Here is a 7,947-nt window from a genome sequence, read left to right on the forward strand (position 1 = left end):
TCTGAATATCCAATAATAGGTACAAAATGGATATATAAAAATAAACTAGATGAAAATGGAATTGTTATAAGGAATAAGGCTAGACTAGTAGCAAAGGGTTATAATCAAGAAGAAGGCATAGATTTTGATGAAACCTTTGCTTCCATAGCTAGACTTGAGGCGATTAGACTTCTATTAGCATATGCATGCTCTAAGGACTTCAAGCTATATCAAATGGATGTAAAAAGTGCTTTTCTAAATGGGTTTATTAATGAGGAGGTGTATGTAGAACAACCTCCTGGTTTTGAAAATCATCAATACCCTAATCATGTGTATAAACTGAACAAAGCGCTTTATGGACTAAAACAAGCACCTAGAGCATGGTATGAGAGACTTAGTAAATTCCTATTAGAACATGAATTCTCTAGGAGAAATGTAGATACAACATTATTTCTGAAAAAGAAAAATAAGGATATGTTATTAGTACAGATCTATGTTGATGATATCATTTTCGGTGCTACTAACAATCGCCTCTGCGAGGAATTTGCTGATTTGATGCAGAGTGAGTTTGAGATGAGCATGATGGGAGAGCTGAACTATTTTCTCGGGCTTCAAATCAAACAATCTGAAGGAGGCATCTTCATCAATCAAGCAAAATATATCAAGGAGATGCTCAAGAAGTTTGATATGGAGGGAAACAAGTCAATCAGCACCCCCATGAGCTCATCATGCAAGTTAGACCAAGATGAATCAGGTAAATCTGTAGATCAAAAACTTTATAGAGGTATGATAGGTTCTTTACTGTATCTTACTGCAAGTAGGCCTGATATTATGTTTAGTGTGTGCATGTGTGCTAGATATCAGGCTAATCCTAAAGAATCACACCTAGCTGCAGTTAAGAGAATCTTTAAATACTTAATTGGAACTAAGAACATAGGGCTGTGGTACTCTAAAGAATCTAGCCTAAACTTAATAGGGTACACAGATTCAGACTTCGCTGGATGTAAGCTTGATAGAAAAAGTACCAGCGGGTCTTGTCAATTTCTAGGAGAAAACCTAATCTCATGGTTTAGCAAGAAACAAAACTCGGTTGCATTATCCACTGCAGAAGCTGAATATGTTGCAGCCGGGAGTTGTTGTGCTCAAATCTTATGGATTAAACAACAATTAGAAGATTATGGCATTAAACAAGATAAAATTCTCATTAATTGTGATAACACAAGTGCCATAAATCTAACTAAAAATCCAATTCAACACTCAAGAACTAAACACATTGAGATAAGACATCACTTCATAAGAGATCATGTATTGAATGGTGATGTGTCACTCCAATTTGTATGTACTGATAATCAATTAGCAGACATTTTTACAAAACCCCTAAGTGAAGAGAGGTTTAGTGTGCTTAGAAGGGGATTAGGAGTGATTGATCCATCCTAGTGGGAGTTTTTCACTAGATTAATTGATTTTGATGATTAGAATGAGGTTAAAATAGAGTTTCTATGCAGTGATCATCAAATCAGTCCTTAATTAGGTGATTTTCCCTCATTTGGCACGATTATGGCATGGTTTTTAGGTGCGTGCCAAGGTTAGAGACGACTCGAGTAAGTTTCAGAGCCGGCTCCTAAGGGGGAGTCGACTCGCGCATTAGCGGGAGTCGACTCGCAAAGTTGGCAGCTGAGGGGGAGTCGACTCGCACACTGTCGGGAGTCGACTCGAAGTCTACATGCGCTAACAGAGAGTCGACTCGCGCATATTCTGGAGTCGACTCGAGGTCGAGTCGACTCCTCGAGTCGACTCGCGACTCAGGGGAGTCGACTCGCAGTCGGGATCCGACTTTTTAACCCTAGGTTTGTCGTTTCGCAAACACTTTTCCTCAAGCCGCCACTGTTCACAAAGCCCTAGAGCCGACTCCTAGGTCATCCCCGATCGTCTCCAAGCCCTTTTTCCGTCGATTCTTCGCCGGACATTGAGTTTCCGTCCGTTCCTAGGTCATTTCCGGTCCGTCCCGAGCTTCCTCTGTCGGTTCTTCACCGTCCTCTAGGTATTTTTCTTCCCGTTTAAGTCAAGATGCCTCGTAAGACCGTCGTTAGGAAGAGGTCCCGTCCCGAGGCCGGTCCCGAGCGACGCTCCAAGGCGCGGCACGATCCCGCGAGGCAACCACCTCCGGATCGGTCCCCGCCTAGGGTGGTTCTCGTTAGGCCGTTGGCCGGGAAGGCCGTCACCTCCGGGAGGTTTGTCGATTTCGACTATCTCTCCCGAGAGGGGTTCACCATAGGCGATAGGCTTAGAGCCCAGGGCCTAGAGTACTTCCTCACCTTGGACCTTCCCACCTATCCTGGCCTAGTTCAAGAGTTTTACAGTACCGTCCATCGGGGAGATGGAGGTATCGAGGGTACGGTAGTAGGTGTCCCGTTGCGTGTCACAGAGGACCTCATTGCCCATATCCTTCACCTTCCATTAGTAGGGGTGGCTCCCGCACACCCTGAGGATAGAGTTGCGGCCCTTACGGTCGTCTTAGGGCATCCACCTCAGTCCCCCCTAGATGAGGTATCTGCTAGCTCACTTCCTATTGAAGTGAGAATCCTTTTGAGCATTCTGTCCAGGTCCATCTTCCCTAAGACAGGGAGATTTGATTTTGTGAATGAGAGGGACTTAGCTATTATGTCTCATATCCTTCAGGACACCCCGATCAACTTCCCAAAGCTCATTTATAGGTATATGTGTGAGCCCCTAGATAGACCTAGGCTCTCACTCCCATACGGGATGTTATTCACTCTTCTTTTTAGGCAGTACGAGATTCCCATTCCTGAGAGGGAACCCTCTCGTGCCTTGCGATGGACTGATCGCCTGTGTACGGGGACTATGCACAGGATGGGATTTCGGAAGAGAGAAGGGATCTGGGTTAGGAAGTCTACTCTCACTGCTCAGACCACCAGACCATCACCCAGTCCTGAGCCAGATTCAGACTACCCAGACCTTCCAGACCATCCAGACCTCCCATCCACTCCTCCTGCTCCTACCACCTTTGCCGGACCTTCCTCCTCAGCTACACCATCTATGGAGGTTCGGATTGATCCAGAGCAGCTCCGGGAGCTGCGGCAGGAGATCGTCCGAGATCTGAGGGACGAGCTGCTTCGGGAGCTCCGAGGTGCGGTGCCTGCTCCCACTCCTGCACCCGTATCTTCTCAGTTGGTCCCTTCCTTGACAGCCGTGACTGACATGACGGCTCATGTACGGGAAGAGATCTACAATATCCGGAGTTTGGTCCAGGCCCAGTTCCACAGCATGAGTGAGGTCACGAGCTCCACTCGACAGATGCGAGAGGAGATAGGTCGTGACATGCACACCACCACCGAGGGGGCCGAGCGCTTGTCGAATGTACTCATCGACAAGCTGGACGCACTTCAGACATCGGTGACTGAGCTTCAGGCGTCGGTGACAGAGCTCTCCACTACACATAGCAGAGCCACCACGTCTATCATCGCACAGCTTGGCCATGTGACAGATGCAGTCACCCTCCTCATGGAGCAGAGCCGATTGAGAGGAGGAGCCACATCCTCGAGAGGAGGAGCCACATCCTCCAGAGGAGGAGATGCATCCTCGAGAGGGGGAGCCTCATCCTCGAGGAGGCCATAGATGTTTTTGTGTTTTGTCTTGTTTTGCTTTACTTATTGTATTCTCAAATGTATTCACATTCATATCAATACAATGAGTAGACATTTTATCTTCAATTATGTGCCATTTGATGTGCCATTTGTTGATTGTGCCATTGATTGTGTGTGATTACCTCCTTTTTGGTATGATGACAAAAAGGGGGAGAAATATGTATAAAATATGGTAAAATATGTAAAAGGGGAGAAATATTAAAAAAAATATGTAAAAGAAATCAATGGAAATAAATATAACGATAAACTCTTAAAAACACACACAAACTTGTTCTAAGTGGATTCGGTACCTCGAGGCTCATTATCTCTCTTTTGGGGCTCCTAATGGAGTAATCTCCAGAATCTATTCAAGGGATATTCGGAGATTAGCTGAATCCTACTCAAGAACAAATTGACAGATTTTCCCTCTAAAAAGATAAAATTCAGTTTAAAAACTTCAAAGCATTAAAAGAAAATTCAGAGAATCAAAACATAGTTGAATGCATATGTTGAGGGGGAGAATCTGAATTTTAATCAAGCTAAATCATTAATGACATATAAGCCAAACAATTGATTGCATAATATGAAGGCTTATATAATTCCAAATGAAAGGGGGAGCTTTAACTCCGAAATTTAATGTTTCACTCCTTTCAAACTTGGATAAATTAAATTATCAGACATTTGAATTCATTTATGGATTTTACTTCATTGTTTTATGAGCAATTCATTTTACATATACTCAAAGTTTTGTCATCATCAAAAAGGGGGAGATTGTGGAGTGATTGATTAAAACCCCATTTGATTTTGATGAGCTCAAAGCAATTGAGTATATCTTGTGATTACTAATGAATTCAATTGAGTGTTTCAGTGAAAATCCTGTCCAAGTGTTTCTAGACTTGGTTCATAGTATTTTGGATAAGTTAAGAAGTCTGCATGAACCAATGTCTGAGACTCGAGTCGACTCCCGAGTATCACGAGTCGACTCCAAGCGTATCAAGTTCACTAGCACGAGCTCGAGTCGACTCCAGATTAGTACGAGTCGACTCCGACTGAGAACAGAAAGAAGAACAGAAAGCTTCATCTCAGAACCTGTCAACGAGTCGACTCCTGAAGTGCGCGAGTCGACTCCAATGTTCACCGAGTCGACTCCAGGGAAGTAAGAGTCGACTCCAAGCAGTCACAGGCAGAAAAGTCAGAGAGCAGTTTTCGGGTCTGAGATTCGAGTCGACTCCAGTGGAACGCGAGTCGACTCCGATGGTTGGCAGGTCGACTCCAAAGAAGGTAAGAGTCGACTCTCAGAGGAATACAAGGAAAAAGTCAGAGAACGATTTTCGGACTCTGAGATTCGAGTCGACTCCCGCAGTACACGAGTCGACTCCGAGACTGAGCGACCATCAACAGACAGAAGACCATGTTACTGCCTCTGAGATTCGAGTCGACTCACAGACAGCTCGAGTCGACTCCAAGACAAGCTACACGTCAAAAGGCAGAAGACCAACTTTCGGAAACTGAGAGCCGAGTCGACTCCAAGGAGGTTCGAGTCGACTCCAAGACTGGATGAGCCAAACGACAGAGAATCGAGAGTTCGGGCTCTGAGATTCGAGTCGACTCCCAGGACAGTCGAGTCGACTCGAGTGGACAAAATTCAAATTTGGATCCACGGACTTCAGTGGATGAGCCGACTCCAAAAAATTGCCAGGTCAACTCCAGAAGTTGGCGAGTCGACTCCAGGTCAAGACGAGTCGACTCCCAGTCAAGACGGCAACTTTAATTCAAATTTGGAACAGTTGCCGAGTCGACTCCGGAAAAGCGTGAGTCGACTCCTGCTACAGCCGAGTCGACTCCTGATCGCGCGAGTCGACTCCAACCCACCAACGGTCATATTGTCAGGCTGCGCAGAGTGTGCAGAACGGCCAGAAAAAGCAGAGTAACGGCTAGTTTCCGTGGGGGTTGGCTTAAATAGCCACAGAGGACTGTAGCAAGGAGGAGAACAGATATTCCACTCCAAGCATTCAAGTTTTCAAGCTCTCCAAGTGCTCTTAAACGAAAAAGGGGAGATCTGCATTTACTGCTCCAACAACTTCTTCCCAACAATCAAAGCTTCCTCCTCCTGCATTCAAGTCGACCACTCTTTCAAGAGGAGACCGGAGTTCCAGAAGCCATACCTCTTCACCAGCTTAAAAGTGTTTGAGGGCTTCTAACTCCTTTACGATTATATTGTCTTAAATCTGCTTTTTGAGAAGCTATTTTCTGTTTTCTTCTATCTCTTGTATTTACTTGATTCAATCGGGGGATTGAATCAAGGGGTTTAAGGTTGGTTGGTGAGCCAAGTTAAAACCAACGTGTGTAAGGGTTTGATTGTGAGCCCGGAAAAACAATCGGGGTTGGTTCTAGTCGGTGAGCCTGGGAAAACCGACCGAGTTCGTTGTGAGCTCGTAAAACAACAAGTTTGGTTGTGAGCTTGTAAAACAACCGGCTGTAATCCAAGGGGGTTATAGTGAAATTCCCAAGTGAGACTTGGGGAGTGGATGTAGGAGCAAGGGTTAGCTCCGAACCACTATAAAACTTTGTGTTTGTAGTGCATTGTCTCTCATCTCCTTCCCCGCACATTACTCACAGCACTAGGCTTTAATTAAATAACTTGCTATAGTTTTTAATTAATCATCCACAAAGTTTTAATTAGCCAAATTATATTAAAAACCCAATTCACCCCCCTCCCTCTTGGGTTGTCTATCTGGGCAACACCAGTTTATTGCGATAACACTGGAGCAGTTGCACAGGCTAAGGAACCAAGGTCTCATCATAGATCCAAGCACATTTTGAGGCGCTTCCACCTTGTTCGAGAGATAATCGAAAGACAAGACGTCAAGATTGAACGAGTAGACACAAAGAACAATATAGCAGACCCATTTACTAAAGCTCTACCACAGCAGCAATTCAATCGTCACCTCGATTGTATGGGGTTAAAATATAAGCGCGATTGGCTTTAGTGCAAGTGGGAGATTGAAAGAGTAGATGCCCTATAAGCCAATCATTTGATGGGTTTTTCTTTGTAATCCTCCAAATCATGTACTTTGACACTCGATATATATCAATAAAGGCATTGTGTTTCATCATTTGCTGCTTATCTATTTTATTATTGGATGATGAACCCCATAAATTAGGACATTGGTTTTAAGGGTTATGATGAGATCATACCAGTGAGACCTAAAATCCTAAAATCCTAATTTAGAATATTCCCAGTCAAATTGGTATATTGAGTCGGGGATCAATATTACCGGAAAGACTGGCACATCTTATGTATGCTCAATGTAGAGGGTGATTGATCTCACAATCACTTGTGTGAGACACTAATACAAAGATGTGGGTGCTCATTAGAGGAATGAGTTCACTGAAATGACCAGCCATGAGAACATCTTATGGATTCTTACTTAATTATCAAAAGATGGTTCTCATAGTGGGAGTTGTGCAAGTGATCCTTAGACCTGAGATCACCATGGTACCTTGTGCACTTGAAGCTATGTTTTGGTTTACCCTCATTCACGATATTGCGTTGTGTACGGGATATTCTGGATATGGTGGATTTTGTACGAAGGTTGTGAGTAGGTCAACAAGGAATCAGTCACTTCTAGTAAGAGAAGGTAACATCCTACTTACTCTAATCTTATGATGATTCACGAAGCCTTTGATCAAAGCAAAATGAATATTAGAAAGAGTTTCTAATGTTTCATTGTTTGAATTATCATATAAAAGATTGAGAGAGACATGAATAAGTGATTGAGTTTGATATTGATCCATACTCGAGCACTTATTCAGGATGTAGTATGACTGAGGGATTGAATTGCACAGTAACTTTCCACTGAAGGGTATGTTTGGATTTGTCCAATACATTCCTCATCTTCCGGGTGGACATGATACGTTGCTAGACGTCAATCATGTCTTGTGGGTTGATCGGATCAAAGAGTTTGATTAGATCAAAGCATCAGAAAGGTTCTGATTGCTAAGTCAGGTTTAGCACTAAATTGAACCTAAATTGGATTAGAGGTATTCTAATCAGGTTAGGTCAACTTGCACCTGCACCTACTGCTGGCTAAGATAAGGAACCCAATGGGGCACACACAAGGGAATTGATCAAGGGTCTAATTGGATTAGATCATGTTTGCAAGATGAACATGCTAGCACGTGTTGCAAACCCTAGCTCCTGATTCAAATTAAATTCGAATATGATTCTTAGATTTGGTTGATCTAATATGATTAGATCATGACCTAATATGGGTTAGCCAAGAGTTGAAACCCATTTGGCTTTAATTAGACCTGATTTGAT

Source organism: Phoenix dactylifera, chromosome 16, assembly GCF_051530095.1.
Source record: "Phoenix dactylifera cultivar Ajwa chromosome 16, Ajwa_hap1_PhDact_Kaust_v1.1, whole genome shotgun sequence".
Lineage (NCBI taxonomy): Eukaryota > Viridiplantae > Streptophyta > Magnoliopsida > Arecales > Arecaceae > Phoenix > Phoenix dactylifera.